Below are 12239 nucleotides of genomic sequence, written 5' to 3'. Positions count from 1 at the left end.
AGCTGAGTGTTCAGCTTGGGATGCTCAGCTTCATAGATACCACCAGGACTATCATACTCACATGAAATATTTGCATATTTGCATGTAGTATTTACATATTCATGTGCAACATTTACATATCCTTTATTTTGCATGTCGAGACTTTTGACAAATAAAGGAAACACTTCAAACTGTGTCTTTATTTTTGTTTCCCATGTCTCAGATTTTCCAGAAAAATAAGTTGTTACATCCCCCTCTTTCATCCCTGAAAAGGACCAGGAAAACCAGCAGCTTTCCTGCAGCAGCTGCTGCACCTGCTGTTTACAGTGAAGTTGGACCACAGCAAGGCTCCTTTTCTGGTCCACAACATTTCCTCTAGCAGTCAAAGTCGACACATCAAAGTGAAAACTCCGAAGGAGAAAAACAACGTGATCTATTGTTCCAAGAAAACAAAATAAATCATTTGTAGGAAGGGAGAAAAAGCTCCTAAATGAATACTTAAAATATTTATATTGGGAAGAAGATCATGATGCAAAATGTAAAGTCGTGTGGTTGCAACGGTGCTTGATGTAGTACTATTTCTAGAATTTCATTGTACAGTCACTCAGTATGTTCTAACAATAGAAGCAATGCATCTTTGTAGGCACGCATCACTACTATAGATAAAAGGCAGGTTTGGACCTCCTCATTTGCTTTTGTTTCCGGTTTTGAAAAGTCTTGAATCCTGAAATTCTTCAGTCTGATGAGGTCTGAACCTATTCTTGTATTTGTGGTGTTTCTTCATTTGTTTTTCTTCCTTTCTGTTGTTTGTTATTCTTACAATGGAAATACCTTGAGGTTCCCACTGAGGGCCCCATTGTGCTAGACAATTATACTGCACAAAGAGATGATGATGTAAATAGAGAAAACAGTGTGGGGTAGAGGAAACAGAGACACAGGGAGTGGGGAATCGGCTTGCCCGTAGTCACCTGAAAAGTCAGAGTTGGTCAAAACCCAGCCTTCTGTTGCCCAGCTTGTAGAGCCTTTTTTATACAGGAAGAAGCCAAATGAAGATGTTAAGTTGTTTCACCTGCATGAAAAGGATTACGTTTTTCAAAAGCTTAAAGTGTGACTTGCTTTGCGGTAAGAAGGTGTAGAAATATATACCTGAATGCCAACCAGAATTTCTTAAGAAACTCAGTGTAATCTGGAGGATTGCCTGCCATCATGAAATCATATTATCCAGAGGCACTCAGGTTGCCTCCCCTCTTAGCATAATCAAATTAATTTTGACCTTGTGACCTAGATGCAAGGAACAAAACCTTCGACTTTCTTCCAACGGTACTGCAGCAGCTATGCAGCTGTGGATTGGTGCACTTTATTTCCTGCGGTCCCCGTTCTGGGTTCTGATCAGACAACTGAAATCAAAGACCAGTCCCTACTTTCTGGATGCTGTTTAGGGAGCCCTATGATCAGACAAAAGGAGACAGAGCAGAAAAGTTTGTCTAAAATTAGAGTTTATTTGTGAGTTCACTTGAAAGAGTCTGGAGTAGCCAATGCAGAACTGTGTATACTTCCAGTAACCACCTAAAATCAAAGCAAGAAGATTTTTTTTCATGAGAAATGTAAATCTAGAATTTGACTCAGTTTCTTTCCCTTTGAATGAATGTTCAGAGGGAAATGAATGCAACCTGCTCTAAATGTCATGAAGAAAATAATTCTATTTTAATAATACCACTGCCTTGGTTTAATGACTTCCACACAAAAGTGTCAAATGGCTGGTACATTGTGTCTACTGGGTTCACAGCACCTGGGCCAGGTCTTCATAAATACTCACAGGCTGAAAAGCTGTCTCATGTTCCGATTTTAATGCATTGAACTAAAACATTTCCAAAACAAATACTGAAAGTAAAGGACTTTGCATTGGTCAAGAGGTAAAAGCAGAGTTTATAGAGCTCAGCGTAGAGATAACTACTAAAATTTGATGACCACTGAGAGACAGGGGATCAGAGAGCTCAACTTATTGCCATCCTTATGAAACATTTAGACTGATGAAACTGTGAGCCAGGTAAAAGCCAACATTTCTCAAAGGTCAGGTGTATAAAATCCAGCAATGCACTAAAGTGGTAAAAAACGTCAGTAATGAGACCCCTATCTCTCTCACCCTGCTGTATTTGACTGCCCTGTGATTTAAGAACTTCTTAGACTACGCCTTACTCTTCACAAAGCTAGAAATTTAACTATACTTTCCCCTCTTAAAGTGAAGAATCATTACCAAATGTTTTAGAGCTACTTATACAGCTAAAGCATGTCTCTTGCAATCAAAAAAAGCCATCTTTGTTAACAGGATATAGAAATTGCTTCATGAAGCAACATACGTTAGTGTAATTGGAACATAATCTCTTGCAACTGATGCATAAAACTAAAACTAAATCCTATCTGGTCCTAACATGGTTAGATATATTCTACTACTTAAGAACTGCAAAAGGATTTGAGAGTCCACACAGTGTTTTTGCTGTATTTGTACAGTGCTAGTACGAACAGATGGTGCTGTCTGTGGCTAAGGTATTGCAGAAACTTACCTAATAAAGCTGTAATTCAGACATAATTTCAAAGACACAGTCACAAATGGATGCACAATACCCTTGGGTTTTCACTGAGGCTTAGGGAGTGTTGTACGCTTTCTTCTAGTTTCTTTCTCCCTTCCATCCAAACCAAAGATTATGGGCCTTATCCAGCCTGCACACGGCAGACAAAAATACCAGGAATAGCCTATTCCAACAGCTAAAAAAAAAAAAAAAAATCATCTTTACCTGGGGATGCCTTAGAAGCAACCTAAACTAAGACAGACGAATTCTGGTGAATCCGGCTGAAGTGCTTTAAGGTATTACTGCCCTGCTGTCGTCTGCTGCTCTTGCAGTGACTGCCCACATCTGCAGAGAGTCAGCGAAAGGGGACCAAGACCTGCAGCCTGGCTGCCCCAGCACAGAGGCAAGACCAGGAACTGAGGCCATCTTCATGGCAAAATAGGTTTACCTCCTTTTGCTCCGCTGCCCCACTGTCAGGCAGCAGTGCCACCAGACACGCAGCTGGGGTGCCAGAGAGTGGGGTGCTGGTTGGTCATAATTCTTTCTTTCATTCCCTCTTTTTCTCCTTCTTCTTTCCTTACTGTCCTTTTTTCCCCCCTCTTTTTTCCTTCCTCTCTCTCTCTCTCTCTTTTTTTTTTCTCTCTTTCTTTCTTCACTGTGATTTGAGAGTGAGGTCTGAGTAGGAAACCCACCCCGGTGTTTGGTCCGGCCCCCTTCCCAGAAAGCAAGAGTTTGTTCCCTCCCCCCCCAGCCTGTTTTGTTTTGCTTTGTTGTTGTCAGCTGGTCTCTTGGATTAGGGTTTGCAGCTCTCTCTGGGCTCAGGAAGGCTTGGTAGCTTGGCAGGATTTCTTGTCAGATCACTGATCCTAATGTAAGTGCCAGAATCCTGCAGTTTGCATAATGCTAATTTGCTTTTCAGCCCAACTTGCCAACTCACATGCTGCTTAGCATATCGAGTAGCAGAAGGAATGGCATGTGCTCTACCCGAGTGAGGAGGAGAGTAATTGGATAGATACCCACTACCTGAAATTGAAACTAATCTAACCAACTCTGGGTATAAACCTTAATGCTTCTGGTAAGAGGTTATTAGACTGAAACTCCTTCAAGCCAATTAATTCCTTATTCTCAAAGCTCCGGTCGTGGAGTTTTCACTGGCATAATAAGGTTACAAGCACTGCCTCATTACAGCAGTATTCATTCACTTAGACCTAGATCCCGCCATCCTTACTCACGGTGAGTAAGGGTAGCAGAACTGGACCTTAATCCTGGTGCACGAAATGCTAGACATGTCAGGGTGGGGCGATACTGGGAGATAACACCACGCCTAGGGGATGTTGCCAGTCACTGGGCCGGGCGCCAAGTACTTTCAGTTGACTAGGCGTGGGGATATCTCGCTGTATTACCACACGTTGAGGTGCCTTATTGCTATTGCAATACTGGTTCTTTCAAAGCAAAACAAAACTAGACTGCCGAGAACAAATAAATAAATAAATAAATAAATAGATCTGTTTTCATTCCAGGCTGCACCCACACTGCAGCGTGCGTCTGGTGAGGCGGAACCCTTCTCTGAGCTTGCCTAGGTGTGTAGACACCTAACCTGAACCTGTTGTCCAATAAACAGGGGGAAATGAGCACCTTTGAAGAAAGATTGACACTTTCTGTTTGAGACATCTGTCTTAGGGAGGGTGACATGGACTGAGCTCTGAACGATCCCCTATCTCTCCCTCAGCTGAAGGGCAAGAGGCCTGGGCAAGAGGCCTGGGCAAGAGGCTCAGAACCAGATCACTTCAGTCAGCTCAAGTTAGTAGATGTGTATCTCAAACTAAGTGACAAAAACAGAGCCTGGCTTGCTTTCTGACTGACTGCTTGGTCACAAAGAGGGACTGGCGCCGTTCAGCTGGCGCAACACTCCCAGCCCCTCCGGACAGGGACCACGTCTGTGAGACGTACCTCTTGACAGCTCCCAAGCAGCAATGAATAATAAGGGCGCTGCCAGAAGCAGCTTTGATTTTCTTTGTTTGGTCAGCAGGAAAGCAAGTGCCCTGGCCCAACAGGCCGTGCAGACACCCTCCTGGGAGTGCTGGTTTGTGCAATGGGCTCGCTTGCGGGTACTTGGTGAGCAGCTCGCTGCTGACATCGTCCCAACGCCCAGCCAGTGGCACCTCGGCATCTGGGAAGGGCTTCTGTGCTGAGCACACAGGCCCTAATCTAGGAGGCGTGGAGATTAGAGGAAAATTGGGTAAGGAATTTACAGTGAAGCCTATGAAATAAACTGGCTGAGTAAGATGTAAGCGAGACTTGATGTCCAAATATCACCTTAGAGTCTAGACCTTCTGTGCTTGGACAGGCTTTTGTTTGGAAAGTACAGAGGTAAATTCTCCTAAACTTCTCCCTCTACTTTGTTCCGTGTGATACTTTACACAGTCATCCTCTCCATTTTAATAAAACTCCAAATGTGTGGAAGGGCCAGGGCTAGAGGGGTTCATTATTCTTCCAATAAACCAATGGCTGTATGTTGAGAAATTGCAATATATTTCCTTTAAAACAGTACCTCTACAGCAATGCTGCCTCTAGGAAAGGATGCTTTGGCAGTGGGTAACATCAAAATATAGGATCTGTCCTCTGGGCAGATTCTTATTGCTTGAGGTTGGTTTGCCCTGATCACTTGGGTTTGGAGGACCACAGGAAAATCAAAATTGTAACAGCTGATGGATTGGTGAAAGAGGAGTATTGTGAATACATCTCCACCAACCTTCTTAGGACTTTTGAGACCTGAAAAAAGTCAAAATCCAGTCATTTGATTCTGCATTACAGATGTGCACTTGCACCTCACAGGAGAGAGCTGCTGAACTCAAGTCAGAAGTGTGGGTTGCTTCCACTGTTGAGGTCACCAGCGGAGGAACAGTGCAATGGGAAACCTTTCATTGGTATCACTCTGGAAGTCACTGCCAACTTTTGCTTATTTAAGGTATGTGGTAGATGTACAAAACAAAATTAAACAAAACAACAATTTTCAGCATGATATAATGTTAAATAATTCCAGAACACAGAGCCCCAGAATTGCTGGCTTTCAAGCAATTGGCTTCATTGGAATGTCTCTGTTTACTAGGCCTCCTCAAGTAGTACAGTAATACGTGATGGGGCAGTTGGATCACACAAGAAAACCTGCCTGGCAGCTGTGCCCTGAGGATGAAAATTCTCGATGATAAACTTTTAGAAATCTCTGTGGTTAGTTACATTTCTAGTGAGAATGAGGTTAAGAGAGGAGGAAACCCCATTATGAACAGAAAATGATTTCTCAGGAATTGCTCTCAATAGAAACAGTCACACTAACACTGCATTTCCTTTCTTTAAGCATGCATACGTTTCTGCTCTTTAAAATCTCTGACTGTACAGTTGAAGAGGGTGGTAATTGCCCACCCCAGTGATTCAGCATTCTGGGAATTCCCAAATAGTGGTCTGAGCTGAGCTAGGGTTTCTGCCAGCTTTTTCCAGCCTTAAAAAAAGTCCTTTTCTCCCTAAAATGGACAAACTTCTTTGCCTGAATTCAAAGATAGATTTGATTAAATCTGGTGATAGGCTGTGACTCTGTGATGTGTGTAAATAGGGAGCTAAAAATAGTGCTTTTATTCCCTGTAGAAAATATTGCTTTCCTGATACGTATTTTACGTATTTGTGGCATTTATGTAGGGTATAGTACTAGGTTACAAGGCATTATGTAGTAGCTTAACAGACAGGAAAACTAATCAGTTTAACAGAGCCAACATATAAACACAGGAAAGAAAGTAACACAAGAGTGGAAGCTAGTGAAAAGGAGAGGTCAGTACAGTCAAAGATGATGTGTGTGAGTGAACTGGGAATAACTCAGAGAGGCAGGCAGGCAGGCAAAGTACTGCAGTGCTGATCATTCTCGCTTGCCATGTTCTTAAATACTTTCTTGCCTCCTACTTTTTTCTTTTTTCTATTTATTTATTTATTTTTTTTAAATTTTTTGTATCACCAACCTACCTACTGCTGTAATATTTAAATAGTGACTATTTATGTCCCTTCTCTGTTCAGATATTGTAAACTTTCCTTCTCTATTCTGTGTGTGTGAAGATGAGCTAGAAATAGGAAGCTAAAAGGGGTTGTAAAATATTTTTTTTTTCTCCCTTGATCCTTAGGCTTGCTGGATCTAATGTGTGTACATGTGTACGTGTGTGTGTATGGCTAGTCTCTGGTACAAATTAAAGTAGCCACACACAAGGACACAAAAGGCACTTAGCCAAGATGAAGGATCTGTCCCCATTGTTTCCTTGGAGTGTTGGCTCCAACATCCTTTGACTCATAATATATTTAACTGAAAAAAAAAAAAAAAAATCCCAGCAACCCGGAATTAAAACTATTGTTGTTGCTAGAAACTGAATGTGCAACAAACGAGAGCAGGGGTGTCTAATGTGTTACAATTACTTTTCAGGATCCTATATGCTTTGGTCCCATGGAACTCAATGGGAAAATTCCCAGCGACGTCAGTGATACATGACTGGGTTCCTAGCCCTTACTCAGGGCAGGTTCCCGTTGAAATCAGGAGGTGTGGATAAGCAGAGAAATCCCGTTGGAATGAAAAAAAAAAATCACCTTTCAAAGATTATCATCAGCGTGAGCAATCTGAGTAAAGTCCTAATGACTGTTGTTAACAAACTGTGTCTTATTAAGTTTCCTGTAAAACAATGTGCTTTGAGGGGGAGGGGAAAGAAGCAGGGGGGTAATTGTCATTCCAGTGAATCAGCTACTCTGGGAATTTCCAAAAGGTGCGGTTAGCTTGGAAGACCGTGGTGTTTGCCACATTTTTCCTTCCTAAGGCTAATCTTTGTAATTCAAATTAATTTACAACCATTTAGTTTTGAATCTAGAGTTAATATAGTTGATTAAGCCTTATTATTCTTAAATCCACCAAAGGCACAGACAATGGCAACAACTATAGAGAAATACTAGGTATTAAGTGGAATCTGTTTAGTACAAATTCTGAGATTTGCCAGACCGTTCAACGCTCCAAATTTCTCCAGCAGGAAGATGAGACTATCCAGATCACGGGTAGAAGATGAACCCAGCACATCTGCAACGTGACGGTGCCACCAGGCAACAGGGAGAGCACGGAGAAGGGACTCACCAGATGAATCCCAGCAGCAAACACCATGCAGGAAAGGAAAATTTAAGGGAATTGGCCACATGGGAAACATGCAAAAAGCAGTCCGAAATAGTCAGAGAATGCAGTGACTTGTTCACTTCCCAAGTGAGAAAGATTCGGGCAGAAAATGGCAACATTTTTCTTATTATAATGAATGTCTATCTTTAAGAAAGGAATCATCTTCAGAACTGTACCAGGAGCAACATTTTATGTACTACCCGTATATATTTGACTAAGAAACTACAATTGTTAGCGTCCAAGAAACATGGCAAATTCTTCCCAGCTGTATTATTGTATTAGAATAATTTTCCATTACAGAGGTGACTGTTGCTCCAAGCCAGAGGGTGTAGCGTAGCCAAGATTTGACTCTCTAGGCTCTACCATGCACAATGCTAAGCACCTCATGCATGATGCTGACGTCTCTCCATCCTTATGGACTTCCCTGGGAGTTGAAGGCACTCAGTACTGCCTGGGAGGAAGAGGTCTGTGTGTGGCAGAAAATGTTAGCATATTAGGAAAGTAAATGGAGATGATTTAATGATGAGACTACTGCTTCTCATGCTGACCAGCATTGTTTCATTGTTTCCTTGTGTTCCCTCATCAGTCGGCATCTATCTTGTGTCTCGTGGTGACTGCAGGCTGCGAGCTTTCTGGGGCAGGCACCAGCCTTGGGCACGGTGTTGGTACGGGGTGATGGCCAGGTGCCTTGGTCACTGCAACCCCAACCTCCTGCAATCATACAGTGGCTGCTTCCTTCATTCATGGGATCATCTGCCTCTGTACATCTGTCAAGCTTTTTATAAAAGCTGTGCTGCTAACAAGGGCTGTTTTGGGATTGTTGGTGTTTCTTTTTCTTTTTTTTTTTTTTTTATAAATTGTTTTGAAGGCTCTTTTTAGTTAAAAAGTGTTTGCCACCACAGTTAAGACATGGACTGGATTAAAGTTCAAAACCAGCTCACGTCAGCAAGTGGATGGAAATTGTTACCATCTGACAGCTGGTGGCCTGGAAGGAAAATGTAAAAGTCACTGCGTGAAGGATTGGTTCAGGGCAGTGCCACAAGAAGTGACATGGCTTTGTTTTAAATCCTGGGAGTGCAGCTCTCTGTTCTGCCTGAGTTTTGCTCTGACGAAGAGGCCATGAAGACTGGTTGCAGTGGCCTGGCCTTGCTACATATTAAACTGCACGGGGGAAGCTGTAGCTTGTGCCACTGGTGATATGCAGCAGTCAACAAGGCAGTAGGGTTGTAGACCTGGTTAGGGTAAGACTTTTCTCTTGCCTTTCAGCCTCCTGAGCCTTTCTCCCAAGCCTTGTCTCATCAACTTCAACCATCAAACAACTAAGTCAAAGAGGAAAAAATATTTTCTTGTCATTTCTACCTGCTTTAATAATGCCCCTGAGTTAGTATTTGATATAACAACATCCTAGAAATGCTAACTACCAGAGTGTCTCGTACTGACTAACTAGTGTGCAAACACCTGATAGACTCCATTACAGAGTGCATAATGCAGACCAGACAAGCTCTGTGAAATTAACTGATGTGACTGAGGTCACCCAGGGAATCAATGACAATACCAGGCATGGCACTGGGATGTTAAATTACACATTGCAGATGCAGGTCTTCCAGTCCCAGCAATGCCAGTTAAAGAAATGACTGCCTTGAACCCATCTATAGAAGCCATGCATCACCTTTCACCCTGCCAGCACTGGTTACCGCCTTCCCAAAACATATAAGCCAGCCACAGACGTGAAGACTTCCCAATGCATATCAGTCATAGTGATCTGAGGTATCTTACACAGATTTTTTTTCTTTTCAGGTTATTTGCAGTGAACTAAGTGACTGAACACAACAGCATTTGAAGAAGCTGCCAGAACAAGAGCAGATGTATGAAGGGAGGGTGGTGGTCAGTGGGCAGAGCTAAGCTGGGTCTAGTTACCTGTTCCCTCTGTAGCAGTGCAGCTGCACTAGGAAGGCATAAACGAGGCTCAGTGAGCACCACTGAGCTGCTGTGCTGAACAACTACTAGCAAATGGAAGCCAGGAGAACAAAAAGAGACACAACTAACTCTACCGTGAAACTCAGGAACTTACCAAATGAAATCAGGAAAACAGACATCATGACAATAAACTGTAGTGACAGCATTAGTCCAGAGTTAAAGCATTTGAGGATTGAAGGGGGTCAAATAAATCATTTCCTGTGGCTTCCATATGGCAGGGGATATGTTGAAATCTTCAAAAGTGAAGGTACAGGCTTACGTAACCAGGCAGATTACATGAAGTTAGAAAGCACATCCACGTATTTCAGGAAGTGTAGTTTTCTTAGAGGAAAAGAGATGAATGTGATAACTGAGAAAAACTCTTCATCCTGGATGAACCCCCAGATAAATTCTCTAAAATCTAGGTCATCTTTTAGTGATAAGAAGTACCATACAATACTGGATCTGGTAACTGGCACAAATGTCCACTGTTTTGACGTTGCTGTCCACGTTCTGCCTGCAAGTGTCTACATGGTACATTTACTCAAGTCATATCTGCATGGAAAAAAAGTAATCCCTGATTTCTTCATGTGATCTGTTATTCATTCACATACATTCTGCATTGCTTTCTGCATTATCTACGTATTTCGGGATGCCCAGTATGTTGAAAGGCAGATATCAGAATCTTAATAAGTTCTTTTTTTAATGAGACAGGCAAGAATCTTTGGTATATTTCCCTTTGGATTTTAAATAATAGATTTATAATAAACACGTTAACTTACTTTTCTTGTGCTACCTTACCTTCTACAAAATTTCATGTGCTGTTTCCAGATTTCTGTCATTGTCAATCAGTGATACTAGATAAGGTAGGCAGGTTTGTGATGAATAAATAAATAAATAAATAAATACAGTATTGATAGCAGAAAGCAAAGCATGTGGTTTCTTCTTTGCGTGTGATACCTTGTCTCTGGCTGCAGAGCAGTGCCTGTAAGAATGTAACATCTACGCATCAGGGCACTCTAAAACAGTTCTGCAGGGTTCACGTCTACCAGGTAGAGTACTGGGATGGGGGATGGCAGAGAAGTCTGACATTTTGTTCTATGGAAGTTCCTCCTTGAAATAAGTGTCCATTGAGGCAAAGGTCAGTAAAGCACACTTCCAATACCCATTGAAAACGTGCAAAATTGAGAGGCCTTAGCTCATTCTTTTCTCCACCGATGTCTCATCATTGTATAACGTGTGATGAACACAACAGGCACAGAGGCCACCTTCCTGTTCCAAATGTCACACCTCCAGGGTAGGGAATCTTGCTCATACGTTTGTTCTCTTCTTTCCTTCCCCTTTTACCGAATGGAAGGGTTGAGCACCTTTGCTAAAGATAATGAAGACTGTAGGTATCAACAGCTGGGAATAGTGGGGGGGGGGGGGGGGGGGCATTACCTTGAATTTCCTTAGATATAAAAGAAGACTCACCCTAACCTTCTATTACACTTTTGCCCACTTATGACTAGACACAATGCAGGGACGGCATAACCCTGCTTCTGCTGACCACATTTTTTTTATGGGGGGGAGACTTTTCAGGTATTTTCTTAAAGGCTGCTGGGATGAAGATCACAGAAGACACAGAAATGGAAAATATTTGCCTATCGATATCAAGGAAGCATATCATAGATAAGCTCATGGCTGTTACCACTCAGTACACGGGCATCTGGAGGAATTTCTTGCTGAAAACCCAGGGATTTGGAAGGCCTTCAGGGTTAGGTGGTGGCTACCAGGGTGTTGAAGGATGGAAATTTTAGGCTCAGGTGTTTACAGCCAGAGCTGAATAGTGAAATTACCTTTCTCTTGCTCTTCAGATTGGTTCAAACACCTCACATCTTCACCTGATGCATTCATGTTGCAGAGACATATCCTTATTTATTTTTATTTTTACAAAGGGGATGTGAAATGTACATACAAAATAATATTATGTATTGATAATATTATTTTTCTTTTGGATTTTTTTTTTTAAAGTGATTAAGACAACTTCACAAATGATGAAGATAAAATAATAGAGTGTCACTAATGTTATTAATTACAGTGAATGCCACAGGAGGATCCCCCGTGCAGAGTTCATTTTCTTTTGTTGTTAAATGAGTCCCAATGCTAGTTATTGTTAAACTGTGGGAATCAACATGGACTGCTGGCAAAACAGGCAGTCTGCACTTTCTGCATAGCCTTACTGCCCCTTTTTATAAGCCCTTGACTTCACCTAATTCCACTCTGTCCCATCCTTCAAAAAGTGAAAAGGATGTCACCCCATCATTTAAACAGCTCGATATATGCAACTGTAAAGGGGCTATAGAAGTGCAAACAAGAATGCTGTCGTTGCTGTCACAGAGGTGGTAAATGTTAGCCACAGTCCAAATTAGTATTTTAATTCTTCTTTGGAAGCAATTTGACTTACTCTTTCAAAGAAAACATCATCTTTTCCAAGTATTTCTATTATTCCTGGTCAGGCTGGAAATTCTTCAACAGGGAACACTGTGTTCTCTTCATAAAGCCAAAAAGCA

The 12239-nt window shown here is 41.9% G+C and overlaps 1 long non-coding RNA gene across 1 annotated transcript; it reads left to right on the top strand.

Moving 5' to 3' along the window:
- The first annotated feature begins 225 nt into the window (after nucleotides 1–225).
- Nucleotides 226–9249, top strand: LOC310896698. Its single transcript, XR_014581760.1, has 3 exons — nucleotides 226–3417; nucleotides 5361–5514; nucleotides 7003–9249. It is a non-coding gene; the product is annotated as an uncharacterized lncRNA (long non-coding RNA).
- The last annotated feature ends 2990 nt before the right edge of the window (nucleotides 9250–12239 follow it).

This window comes from Anser anser (genome assembly GCF_964211835.1).
Source record: "Anser anser genome assembly, chromosome: 3".
NCBI classification, from domain to species: Eukaryota; Metazoa; Chordata; class Aves; order Anseriformes; family Anatidae; genus Anser; species Anser anser.
Note: the sequence above shows the minus strand (reverse complement) of the source record. Positions and strands in the feature narration are given on the sequence as shown.